The 13,539-nt window shown below is 34.2% G+C and overlaps 2 long non-coding RNA genes across 2 annotated transcripts; both read right to left on the bottom strand.

Annotated features, from left to right (window-relative positions):
• Positions 1-5,056: 5,056 nt before the first annotated feature.
• On the bottom strand, positions 5,057-12,911 carry LOC146921414 (uncharacterized). Its single transcript, XR_015012142.1, has 2 exons — positions 9,394-12,911; positions 5,057-5,310 (listed from the first exon to the last, which is right to left on the bottom strand). It is a non-coding gene; the product is annotated as an uncharacterized LOC146921414 (long non-coding RNA).
• Positions 5,922-7,323, bottom strand: LOC146921415 (uncharacterized). The gene is made up of 2 exons (XR_015012141.1): positions 6,808-7,323; positions 5,922-6,714 (listed from the first exon to the last, which is right to left on the bottom strand). It is a non-coding gene; the product is annotated as an uncharacterized LOC146921415 (long non-coding RNA).
• Positions 12,912-13,539: the final 628 nt, after the last annotated feature.

Below are 13,539 nucleotides of genomic sequence, written 5' to 3'. Positions count from 1 at the left end.
TGTTACACAATTATTTGAAGTCATATGGTGTATTTTCATGGTCATTTTTACCTTAAACTTCCAAAAATGATAAAAAAAAAAAAAAAAAAAAACCTAATACTTGTACCTTATGATCGTACACCAATTTTCCCTGCATGACTTTGCTTTCTACCATCTTTTTGTCTTTTTTTTTTTGTTTTCTTTTGTTATAATTTTGTTCTCCTCTCTCCTCCACTTTGTAGCCTTCACTATATTTCTCTCACCATCGATCTCTCTTTTTCTTCTTCGGGTCACTATCATTGTTGTTGTTGACCAAACCCTCGCCTCTCAAGAGGAAAGTGTGACGGCTGTTGATGGGTATGAAGCCTTTGTTGATGGTCGGTATGTATTCCAATGCTAGGCCTCCAGAAATACATCACAATGCTCGATCGAATCGGTGATGACTTTCTCTTTGATGAAGAAAGTCTTTTTATTTTGTAATATGGGAGGCTGATCGACCTTAAGGCGTCTTCCTAGGCTTTTATATTTTCTCTCGTATCACAGTCGTACATTTTTAGTAAAATTGCACCATGCGTAACATATTCAAAGAGGAGGACAATTTCTTTGAAACATGAAAAGAACAAATCACTTAATTTTTTTATAATCTTCTAAACATGCATGCATTCAAAAATTTAAAAAAAATTTGAATTTAGCATGAACCATTTATGAAAACGGAAAAACAAAAAGTCGTTAATTTTGAATGACGAAAAAATATATTTAACAATTTTATTTATCACAAATTAAAATCTTAATAGAAAAATAAAAATAAAGTAAAAGGAGTAAACCATCAAATTGGTCTCTGTCTTTGTAAGTCGCTCTCAAATTAGTCCCTGACTCTACTAATATTTCAAAATAGTTATTGTCTTTGTCAAAAGTTTCTCAGCTAAGTCCCTTGTCATGCGACAAAAACACAGAGACAAAGATCAAATTGAGAAACTTTTGATAATATTTCAAAATAATCCTTATATTTGTCAAATGTTTCTCAATTAAGTGTCTCGTCATGTGACAGAAACACAGTGACAAGGATCTAATTAAGAAACTTTTGACAAAGACAATAATTATTTATAAATATTAATAGAGTCAAACACTAATTTGAGTGTGACTTACGATGACTATGACGAATTTGGTGGTTTACTCAAATTAAAAGGTTAAAATTACTAGTCACATATGCACTAGCTCTCCTCAGACAGTCTTGCTATGACCAACCGATCAAATAAAAGCTCCAGATTTCTGAATTTCCGACGGTTGACTTCAATTTTCGGAAAGGAAAAGGCTAACTCTAACCGTTTTGTCTTTTTTTTTTAGGTTGTTTAATGTTTGTAATTCTGACATAAATATGTTCATAACAAAAGCGGATATAAGTTAATAAACTGGCGCAAGTTAACAAATATTTTATAATGAAAATTACTAAATTAACCCTCAAGTTATTAGTTTTAAATAATAAAGATGAATGATATTTTTGTCCAAATGAAAAGGTGCACACTTGTTAATTTGGACCTTCATGTTTTTTGTTGGACGATATTAGCAAACCTCATATATATATTGTAAAAGATATTCCCTCATGGAGTTGTATTTTTGCCCACCCCTAGTTTCTTTCATGGAGATGGCTAGCTAGGGACCGAAACATTAATTTGTTTTTGGACTATCAGATAAATTCTAATGTCTTACTATATCATAAGAATTAGTCCAAAATACTTTTTTCACTCAATTCTAAGACTAGAATACAACAATAGATATGTAGTACATGTACTAGCATAAATACATGGTCATTTTTCTATTCCGTTGGAAAGTTGAACAAGACAAAATAAAAAAGAGGACAAAAATTGATCTAGGTATCCAAAAGAGTTTATAAAGAAACAAAATACTGACCTCTCTCAATGTTGTTGCTTTTGATTGCGAACTAATTTGGAGTTGTTTATGTCATTTTGCTATCGAGATAATAACATAAAAATCTTCCTAGAACAAGCGTATACCAATAGGAACACTTTTTTGGGTACTAACCAATAACACTTATATATGGAAAAGATGTCTTCCAATGAAATTGCATAAATGCAAAGAAAGGTAAAGTACATGTTGGATCAAACAAGTATTTTTTAGATCTGATTAATTAATTCACTTTAAAAGAAGCACCCAATACAAAATTTATCGAAACAAAACTTAGGACACGACCACGTGCACGTGTCACTTTAGAAAGAGATATAGCCATATGATATATTTTATACATCTAAATAAATAAAGGGAAATGTTAACCAATGTCCCGGAACACTGGTTAAGGAAGCCAAATATAGTAATGTTACATTGGAACTTGTGCATTTAAGGTTTTAAAAATATAAAAAGTGGCATTTTAATTTAAAACTTTCTCTTTTGACTTCCTTGGGCACTGGTTAACATGATCCATAAATAAAAATACATAGTATTCTAAAATTTGTATAATAAATAGGGTTAAATATGTTTTTGATCCCTGTAAATATGTTAACTTTTTGTTTTAGTCCCTCTCAATTTTCCTTCAACTTTTAGTCCCTATAAAATTTTCAATCTTCACTTTTGGTCCATCTTTTAAAGTAAGCTCATATGTAGAATTCATATTATTTAATAAAATTTTTCAGAAAAATTCAAAATATTATAAGAATCACTCCAAAAAAAATTCAGAATTTTTTAACAAAACATGAATTTTTATATTTTTTAAGGTTAAAGATTCATATTTAATTTGTGTTTTGTTAAAAAATTCTAATTTTTTTTAGGAATTTTTTTTAAATATTTTACACATTTCTGCACAATTTCATTAAAAATACAAAAATTAAATTAAAAATAGAGACCAAAAGTAGTGATTGAAAATTTTATAGGGACTAAAAGTTGAAAGAAAATTTTAGAGAACTAAAACAAAAAATTAACATATTTATAGAGACCAAAAACATATTTAACCCTAATAAATAAACACAAGCTTCAAAATCAAGCAATTGCACTGTCCCAGGCCTAAAATAAAAAGATTCTTGGCGTGCACTAAGCACTTGGTAATAGAGCTGTCAAAACGGGCCGGGCCTGCCGGGCCGGGCCGAAAAAGCCCGAAAAATGAAGGGCTTGGACATAATTTTTTTGGCCCGTTTAAAACCGGGCCTTTTTAGCCCGAGCCCGTTGAGGCCCGAGCCCGTTGCGGGCTAGCCCGCCGGGCCGAGGGTAGCCCGTTTATTTTATAATAATTTTTTTAATATTAAATTTTCTACAACCCAGCCCAGCCCAAAGCACCAATTGTATCACGATGTACAGGAAAAAAAATTCATGTTTGGCTAAAGAGGCCCAACCCAAAATCCCAAATACAAGGAAACCAATTCACTTCACTCACTTCATTCTCTCTCTGACTCTCTCTACCACATTCACAAAGAAAAGAAAGAAAAGCATGACTAGATCTGCTGTCACTCATCCATCGCCGCCGCACATCACTCCTCCACCGCCCACTCTAACTGAACATAGATCTGCTGTAGCGCCACCATCCTCAACCACCACACCACATCGCAAGCTTCATCATCTTCAGTTCTTTGGTGAGCCATCCTTAACATTGGAATTTATTTTCCATTTTTCTCTCTCAAATAGTAAGCATGAATTTAAACACGGTTGTTGATTACAAATGTTTAACAGTTGTGTGCTTTTCTTTGTCTTTGTTATATAAATAATTATGCCATGGTAATTTAAGTTTGATTTATTTTTATTCATGTCTTTTTCTCAGCCTATATTTTACGAGAGTCAGCCTATATTTTACATGAATGATACATCCCATAGGTAGGCTCTGATAATTGACAGTTGTTTATGACTATTATTTTCGTTTTATAAGATCACAACTTTGTGTTTGTGATAGTGATACTTCGTAATAATCAGTACTAGTATTGTTCACAAGTGTAGCACATTATTTTTTTTTGAGAGGAACAATGTTGATCACGTTATAGTGTTTGTGATAGTGATACTTCATAATAATCAGTACTTCGTGATACATCCCATTAGTACTAGTATTTGGATTCACAAGTGTAGCACATTTCTTCTCTAATTTATTATCACCTATTCTATTTCACTTCAGGATAATCAGCATTGTTCCTCTCAAAAAAAAATCAGCATTGTTGACTAGTGGAACCGTTCAGAAGAAGCTCCACAGGTTTGAATTATGAATTACTGTCTTGGCCATATATGTCTCGTATGGTTGTAATTTTGTCAATTGTCTGGTTACCAAATCACTCAATATTCTAAAACTAAAATAAACTTCCTATGGTTGTAATTTTGTCAATTAAAATTCTAAATTAACCGGGCTGGCCCGAAAGCCCGTAGCCCGCAAAGGGCCGGGCTTGGACAAATATTTTTGAGCCCGTTTATCTTCCGGGCCTTTTTGGCCCGGCCCGCAAAAGCCCGAGCCCGTCATGGGCAGGCCCGTCGCGGGCCGGGTAGCCCGTTTTGACAGCTCTACTTGGTAATAATCTACCGGCTCCCTTCACAAATCAAGATAACTTTCCTCTCATTGCCACCTGCACACGTGTCAAACTCATGTAAAGGTGTGTAGTCATGTGAAACATTATTGGGCGTTGAGTAAGACCTTAAATACGCACAGTCAATCTCAAGTACAAGTAAAAGGAGTGGATTACGTTAGGGACCGTGATTGACTGCAGTCGGCAATTTGCCGCATTCACGTAGTCATGCATTCTCAGCCGTCCGATCATAATCGGACGATCCTGATTTGATAACAGAATTTTAAATAAAAATTAAATACTTTTTTTCTGTGTTGTTTGATCAAGATCAAACAGTTATTAATGTAATAAATGTGTGACTGTGTGAAAAAGTTGACTGCAGTGAATCATAATTACTCCCTCCGGTCCTATTTACAAGAGAAAGTTGACTTTTTAAATACATTGAATAATTTATGTATCTAGTCAAGAATCTAAACCAAATACATAAATTATTTAATGTATCTAAAAAATTAATTGGCTCTTGTAAATAGGACCGGAGGGAGTATTATGGTAGACAATCGACAATTAATGTAAAAAAATTTTTACTTCCTGAATCAAATACTACATAATAATATGAATATTAGGTCTTTTTCCAGAAGCATTCTGTTGTGTAAGTATATATATTGTCATATAAACAAGGGTTACCACATTTTTATAAACCAATGCGGGTAAAGAACTTAGTTGTTCATCTTCGTGAGCATAACTCAGTTGGCAAGGACATGCATTGTTATATGTATGGGTTGGGGTTCGAACCCCCGACACCCCACTTATTCACCTTGAAGAATATGATTTCTAACCACTAGGCCACCTGACAAAAAAAAAAAACTTAGTTGTTCATATTAGTAAGATTCGTTTTGAAACATAAAATACATGCACTCTTATATAAAAAAATCAATGGAAATAGTAGACATTGATTAGAAGGATAATCAATTTTGGTCAAATACCACTTTTGGTCCTTTTAGTTTGACACAATTTCTAAGTTAGTCCTTTAATTGTGTTACGCTTTTTACAAGTTTATCATTAATTAAGCTTGAGACATAGTCGATATGAATTTTTTTGGTGAGAAGAAACAAAACAAGGAATGAAGAAACCAAGGAGTCAGCTTCCACCTAACTCGCATCGCAGGCTATGAGCTCTGCATAGTGAGAATATGATGGAAATCAAGGAGATCACTACCGTCTATCTTACATCGCGGCCTATGAGCCCCGTATCGTGAGCTAGAGGATAATGTCAAACAAAAAGTGATCATTGCCTACCTTGCATTGCGAATAGGATAGCATGATGAACCAATTTCTCTAAAACTTAAGGGATTGGAAGCCTATAAACTTAAGAATAGGCTTACATTGTGAGGAATGACCTAACTACTTTGTTCAAAGGTTTTAAAATCAAGTAATCAATGGTTTGTAGTTACTTATATAATTTAGAGAAAGAAATCTGACATGATATACTCGCTTTCAAAATTTCAAATTTTTTTCCACCCTACCTTTGCGGCGGAATAATAATACCACATATCCCATATTTCTCAAGTCAGACTTTACATGAGCGTAAATTACGTCTCAAATGTCAAAACTCCGCCGCAAATTTACGTGGGTATTTTGTATGCAGCAAATGCATATAATATGTTGCAAATTTCTATGGTAGTGTAGGTCGCCGCAAATCCTTGTTGCTAATACAAGGATTTCTTGTAATCATACACAAGTTTGGAATGACTACCAGACTTTCTTGAGACTACTCTCAGATCTTAGGGAGAAAGCACATTGGTGAGAAGATTCAGAACCTAATCCATTTTGCATGCATTTTTATAGTGACATCATACATGAACATCTAGATACAGATCATAAGGAACAACTCTAGTTAAATAAGAGCCATCGCAGGGCAATCCAGAGGAGTCTTCCCCAAAAGCTACTAGATCATGGATGATTCATCATTCCTTGTTGTATTGGGACTCGCTTTATGGGGGAAGTTGTCTACGATTCAGATTCAATTATAAATGTCATGTATCTCTCTACCCTAAACAAGTTTGAAGACCTCATACCAAGGTACACATCAATACGAGTTTATCTTGCCAATGGAGCATCAATCAAACATTATGGGAAGGTGGAAAATGTAATAGTGCAGGTGGGCCGACTCAAATTTCATACTAATTTCATTATCTTAGAAATGGACGACGAGAAGGAAGATGAGCTGCTCTTGGGAAGACGGTTCTTATCAACTGCAAATGAAATGATGGATTTCCAAAGTGAGATAACCATCATACATTAAAATAGGAGTATTCAACTTACAACATTTGTGCAGAAGCCTATACCGCAGTCATAGAAAATTCCACCTTCAAGTTGAAGGGAAATAAGAAGTAGGAAGAGAGGACAAGAAGATTATAGGCCGACCAAAAAGGTGTCAACTGGAGAACTATAGACATATAACGTCAAGCTACTAATGCTAAAGGAGCACTGCATGGTAGGCAACCCATGTTTCTATTGCTTTCCATAGAATTTAGTCTTGTTATTTCAATTTCTAGACAATGGGGACTCAAATTCTTGCATTTTGAAAACACTAACTAGGGTGTTAATTCTGATGCTTTGTTTAATTAGAATTTCCTAATGCTCTGCTTGAGTGATTTGAAGGCCAGAAATAAAATATTTCATCTTGAGTGAAATTATTTGTCTTCGATTGCACTGCTTAAAAGTGTAAAGGGATGAAGAAGGAAGGATTACATGGCTAACACAATCTTCACCAAATCATGACTGGTGGAAATTTTGAGCCTCACAGACACACACACACACACACACACACACACACACACACACACACACACACACATATATATGGGTTATGTTACAAGCCACCCTTTGGTGGTGTCTTTTATCAAGTCACACCTTAAGGTGTGATTTTCACTTTTTAGTTATAACTTTGCTAAAAGACACCTTCATAAAAGTAAGTTGGTGTCTTTTCGCAAATGTTCATAGAGTAACTTGATAAAAGACACCTTCACAAAAGGTGTCTTATATCATAACCCTATATATATATATATATATATATATATATATACACCATTGTTTACTTTTGTTGTCTACTTTTTTTCTTTTTGGATAAATGATTTCATCCATGTGTTCATTTCCTGAACTTGCGCTTATTGTCTACATGCTTATTGGTTATACATACACAAATTGAGGCAATTTTTTTAGTAACCAGAACCTTTTTCAAGCCACCCCATGAATTATATAATCTTCGCTAAACCAAGTTTGACTCTTCATGCAATAATCCCTATCTTTCAATGAAAACCATAATATAAGCTGATATAGACCTTCAGAGTTATTTTTAAAATATTTACTCTTTATGGAGATAGGTAGACGAATTAAAATGTTTTTCATAGGTTTGAAATAATTCGAGGGTTGTTTCTAGAATTATCAACATTCTAAGTTGTGCATGCGGTACAAGATAATCAAGAGATAAGAATTAAAAATAAGTTTCTCAAAAAGAAATAAAAATGAAGCAAAAAACAAAAAAAAAAATCAAAAATAGTTCCCTTGAAAAATAAAGGTATTCGCTTTGTACCCATTCTAGATTGATTAAGGCACAACTGATTGGTAAATGTACAAATGCTGAAATAGATAGAAAAATGTAGTAGGAACTTAACTCCAATTTTACACTACTTTCTCAAATATATCCATCATTTACCTAAGACAAGTTATAACCAATAAAAACCCAACTTGATTTGCTTTGACTTTAAAGTCATACCTAGAGAGAGCTTGATTACCCAACTTAGAGTAATGGTTATAGATGTGACTGTAAAGAGGAAGAAATGAGAAGAAGCCATGGTGGGGTCCCATATATCAGAAGTGGTATTTGAAGGATGAAAATAGAGGATTTTCCAACACAAGATCTTAGAGGGAGGTAACTCAAATGATATGTGAGACAAGATGATACATAAGATTAGAAGAGTACAAAAAGAGACATTGGTGCCCTGTTATGAAAAAAAAGAAACAGCTTTTTCAGCGTACACTAATCACAACTTCAAGTATTTCTCATGAACCTATTCGACCCAACAACAAGTTTCAAGTGAGTGTGTGTGTGTAGTCCAGCTTTTTCTTGCTCCTGTGTAAGAGATATTATGAGGAACAGGTTCTAACCTCAACACTAAACCTACCGAGAAAAGTCCTTTCTTCATTTCATATAAGAGAGGTGGAAATTATTTGATCATTTGACATTTGAGTAAGAAGGAATTACATAAGCTACTTTTAGTTTTCAGGATGACAACACCTTCCCTGGGAAGCCAGTGAGGGCAGCTCCTACCCCCTAGGTCAATGATGTCTCCTTATAGATATATTTGCTTCCGACCCTCTTGATAATCAACCTAGTTTTGGGCATTTGATCATTTAATGTCTTGGTGACCAACCATTACCGGTTTCTTTACGGCCACTCTTATTTTTTTTCAAGTTTTTCTTCCCCACACAAACTTATACTACTTTTACTCTGAAAACTTTTAAGGGTCAATTTACCATTGAAGTTAGAACGTGCTCCTTAAAATCTACCTACACACTTACTCAAAGACTGCAACATTGTGCTTTTCACAAAGAGAATTTTCACATTGAAATATGATGCGGGTATAGCAAGAACACTCAAAACACAAGAAATCATTTTTGATGTACAAAAACATCCATTTTAGAAGAAACTTAAAAATTTATGTCACATTACAAAACACAAATAAAACAAGTTGCTTACACATGCCTTTCGCAACAAAACAGAACAAAAAATTAAAATTCAAGGGAGTTCGAAACACTACGACACTTAAACTAGAACACGACACTTTATTGACTCCCCCCATACTTGGGCTAAACATTGTCCTCAATGAAATCAAAAGTAAACAAAATAGAAGAGGGGTAGGAAAGCTCACATCTTTCTTAGGCATTTTCTTGCAAACGAACATAACCAAACTTCCTTACTCTAAAACCGTGTTTCTTTTTATCATCCTGGACATTTTTTTCTTCTTTCTAAACCTGCAAAAACAAATCAAATAAACACAAGTAAACCCGTGGGTTGCCTCCCACACAACATTCTTTTAACGTCATTAGCTTGACGATCAAAATGTTTCTCTACCCTATACCCAACCTTTCACAAAGGGACAATGGCATCAAACTGACACTTGCTCCCAAGTCACACATGACTTTTTCTATAGTCTCGGATCCTATGACACATGGTATGGAGAAACTCCCTGGATCCTTAAGTTTAGGTGGCAGTTTATTTTGAATGATTGCACTACATTCTTCCGTAAGATTCACCGTCTCATCCTCTAAAAAATTTCTTTTGTTAGAAAGAATTTCTATTATAAACCTTGCACAGGAGGGCATTTGAGAGAGAGCATCAGTAAAAGGAACATTAATGTGAAGCTTTTTTAGTATTTCAATAAATTTCGTAAATTGCTCATCTAACTTGGACTTAGCAAACTTTTGTGGGAATGGAATTTTTAGCTTATATGGTGGTGGAATAATTGGCTTTTCACTCACTACCTTGGTTTCCTCACCTTGTGGCTCATTACTCTCCTTTTCAACCTCACTTGTTTTAGGTTTCCCTACTGGGTCCTCTAGTTGCCTACCATTTCTAAGTGTAATAGCATTCATTTTGTTAGTTTTTGGTTGGCTTACTTGTTAGGCTACTTGAGAGATTTGAGTCTCTAACATTTTGTTGTGAGTAGCAATGGAATCCACTTTTGATGTAAGCTTGACAAGAGAGTCATTCAAAAATCAAGTTTGATTTTTAAGTTCCTGTAACTGCTTGGATTGACCCATTACATAGTTTTCTAGCAAAAGTTCCAAGCTGGATTTTTGAGGGACTTTTTGGTTGTTTGCAAAATCGGGTGGTGTTGTTTGTTGTCCAAAAGGATTTTGAGGGGTTTTATTACAAAATTTTTGATTTGGCCTCATTCCTTGATTATATTGAGCATAGTTCAATTGCTCAGGACTTTCAACAACACTACCTAGTTAGCATTCAACGCCGGTATGACCAAATATTCCACAAATTTCACAAGGTGGTAAAACAGGGGCAGGTGTGACAGCACTAACAGTTAACTTATCAAATTTTTGAAAAAGTGCGTCCACCTTAGCATTCAAGTGATCAAGGGCAGAAACTTCATGCATACCTGCCTCTTTTTTAGAGGGTGAAGGAGCCACAATAGTGATGGCTCTTTCACTTGTCCATTGATAGTGGTTTTGAGCCATGTCCTCGATCAAAGCAATTGAAGGTAGAAAAATAAAGACAAAGAAAAAGAAAAATTGCAGTCTAACCGGTACTAAAAAGTTAATCAATATTAATAACTCCCTGGCAGCGGCGCCAAAAACTTGATGTGTTATTTCCGCAAGTGCACATTTTTATCAGAGTAGTAAAAAGTATCGTTCCAACAGGGAGTTGTTGTAATTATGATTCTCTTTTTAATGGTGATTAGCTGAAAGATTAAAGGTTTAAAAGTTTGGATTTTGATTGATGAAAAATAATAATAAAAAGCGCCTCGGTATTATTGGTTCGTCATAATGAAAAATCCATCACAATCCAACCCTAATACCTAATTCTTATGTTAAATCTATTTATAAAGACCGGTTTCTCTAAAGCATATCAAGGTTTCTCTCGAAATCAATGAGTGTGTTTCAATAACAACCACACCTATTCTCATGGTTGATCGTTATCGAAACCCATTAAGAGCGAAACTTTAAGGTCTCAAGGTTTACTAGACTATTCTCATGTTTCGTAACCCTTGTCTAATCTCACATATCCAATACTAACCTTATTCTTTCGATACTTCAGTTAGTATTTGAAATAAGAATTAAGAACGGTGATATTAGATTAGAAAAATAGATTCACATAAAAATTAGGGTTCTAGGCTTGACTTGATAGGATTAGGTCATTAGACTCATCCAACAATCCCAAGACAAAGAAGTCTACTCACTCATGTTCATTGTAGACATAAAGATTAAGGAGAAGGAGAATAACATGAAAGTAAATAGCTGAAAATAAAAGTGCAGAATTTTAAAGGACAAGAAAATAAGAACAAGAAAATAAGAACTTTTATTCAAAGAAATAGTTGTCACTGAAAATTCCCAAGAACAAAAGATGAATAATAAGTCTGGTGGCTGCTCTATTTATAGCCTAAAATCTAACTTAAGGCTGAAGAAAAGGCATAAACATTACATAGCAAGCAACCCATGGGCTTTTAGGTCTGAAAAAGTAACAAACATAGCAGCTGGAACTTGGCACGGTCGTGCTCAGCTTGGCATGGACCGTGCCGGTCTTAAACGCAAAACAACAAAAAGGGGGTTGGAGGTCGTGCACGGCCGTGCGCGTGCAGGCATGGACCGTGCCAAGCTTTCTGGTCCTAAAGGCACTTCTAAATGCAAGGGCGCACGGTCTGGGCTTTGTTATGCACCGCCGTGCCTGATATTTTTGCATATAATCTTCATATTTTTGGTCTCAATCATCCCCAAATCATGCTCTAGATCCTTCATTTCCTTAACCATGCTCCAAAACCCTTTCTTTTGTGTCAAGACTCAATCTTTCACCATATTTGTTCCTGAAATTAAATAACAAACAAATTGAAGTACCAAAGTTCTAAAAAGAAATTAAAAACAAATAAAATCCTAATAAACTTGACACTTAAAACCAACTAATTATTGACTTATCAATCCCCCTTCTTTATTGTTTAGGACGGGGTAGAGGTGATGAGGGGAAAAATCATTCATTTTTATTTCAAATATTCTATTGTAATGTAAGAAATGGTTAAAATGACACATATAACTAATATTGCTATATCAGAATATCACTGTGAGCTTAGTTCTGTGTGTATGAATATTGCATTTTATATGTAGGGGTCAGAGTTCGAACCTCGGACACCTCACTTCTACACATTTAATTGTGTGAGCTCTATCCACTAAACTACTTGAAAAAAAAATGACACGTCATTATTATGGCATGGTCAAATTTTACGAAGGATTAAAAGTGGAAGGATTTAAATTACCAACAATGTAATTAAAAATATTCCAGTCATCACCAAAACTATACTGCTCTTATATTACCGGGAACAAACACTATTACATTGTATTAAAAATGTAAGGTGCTCGTGAGCTTAGCTCAGTTGGTAAGGACAATGTATAATATATGCAAGGTCCGAGGTTCGAATCTCGGACACCACCTAAAAAAAACTATAAGATAAGATTCAATGGTTAATATGAGTAATCCACACAAATCATCATGGTGTAGTTCATATTGGACTGTGTGACTTTAAGTATGTGTGAAAAAATTATATACCATTATAAGAAAATGTACCTAAAATATCTCCATAAAAAAAAATGTTCCTCAAAATTGAAAAAGAATTGGAAATAGAAAAAAAGAAACGAAAAATTCTATACACATTGTGGAATCTAAACTTACAACTGAAAAGGTTGATTGATAGAGAATATAAAACGTTATTTATTATCTTTAAAAAGAGATAAATGTATCTGAAAATGGAAGGTGGGTGTCTTTGTTTGATAGCAACCAAATCAATAATAAGCATAAGAAAAAGCCAAACGCAAAGAGGGTTGATTGAGGGAAGAGACGTATTTCTATTTATCATTGGTGGGCTGTTGGCTATCTATCAAAGTTCCTTTTCCACAAGGAAAAATATTTATCGTATCATATCATGATTATCATTAATTTTAAAAAAATATTCATAGGAATTTTTTTTAAGGAGAACCAACACAAAACAGTTAGGAAAACGTCACTTCAAACTTGCATTTCTCTCTCTAATTTCTCTTCCGTAAGTTTCTAATTATGTATGCTAGTATTAATTATTACGTACACATAATGTAAATACATGTCAGGCAATGTATGGGTGTAATGTTAGATAGTTTAGCTTTATGTCCTATTCGGAAATAATAAAGATGGTACGTGAATTTGGCCTAACCAAAGCAAAACCACTCTTATTTTGGTACAAAGAGAACATCCCACCCTACTCTCCTAAAATGGTTTATTTTAACAACCCCATTTTGAACCTGAAAATGAGTGCACAGCATTG

This window comes from Medicago sativa, chromosome 5, assembly GCF_051527215.1.
Source record: "Medicago sativa cultivar Bolivia chromosome 5, Bolivia_mono, whole genome shotgun sequence".
Classification (NCBI taxonomy): Eukaryota; Viridiplantae; Streptophyta; class Magnoliopsida; order Fabales; family Fabaceae; genus Medicago; species Medicago sativa.
Note: the sequence above shows the minus strand (reverse complement) of the source record. Positions and strands in the feature narration are given on the sequence as shown.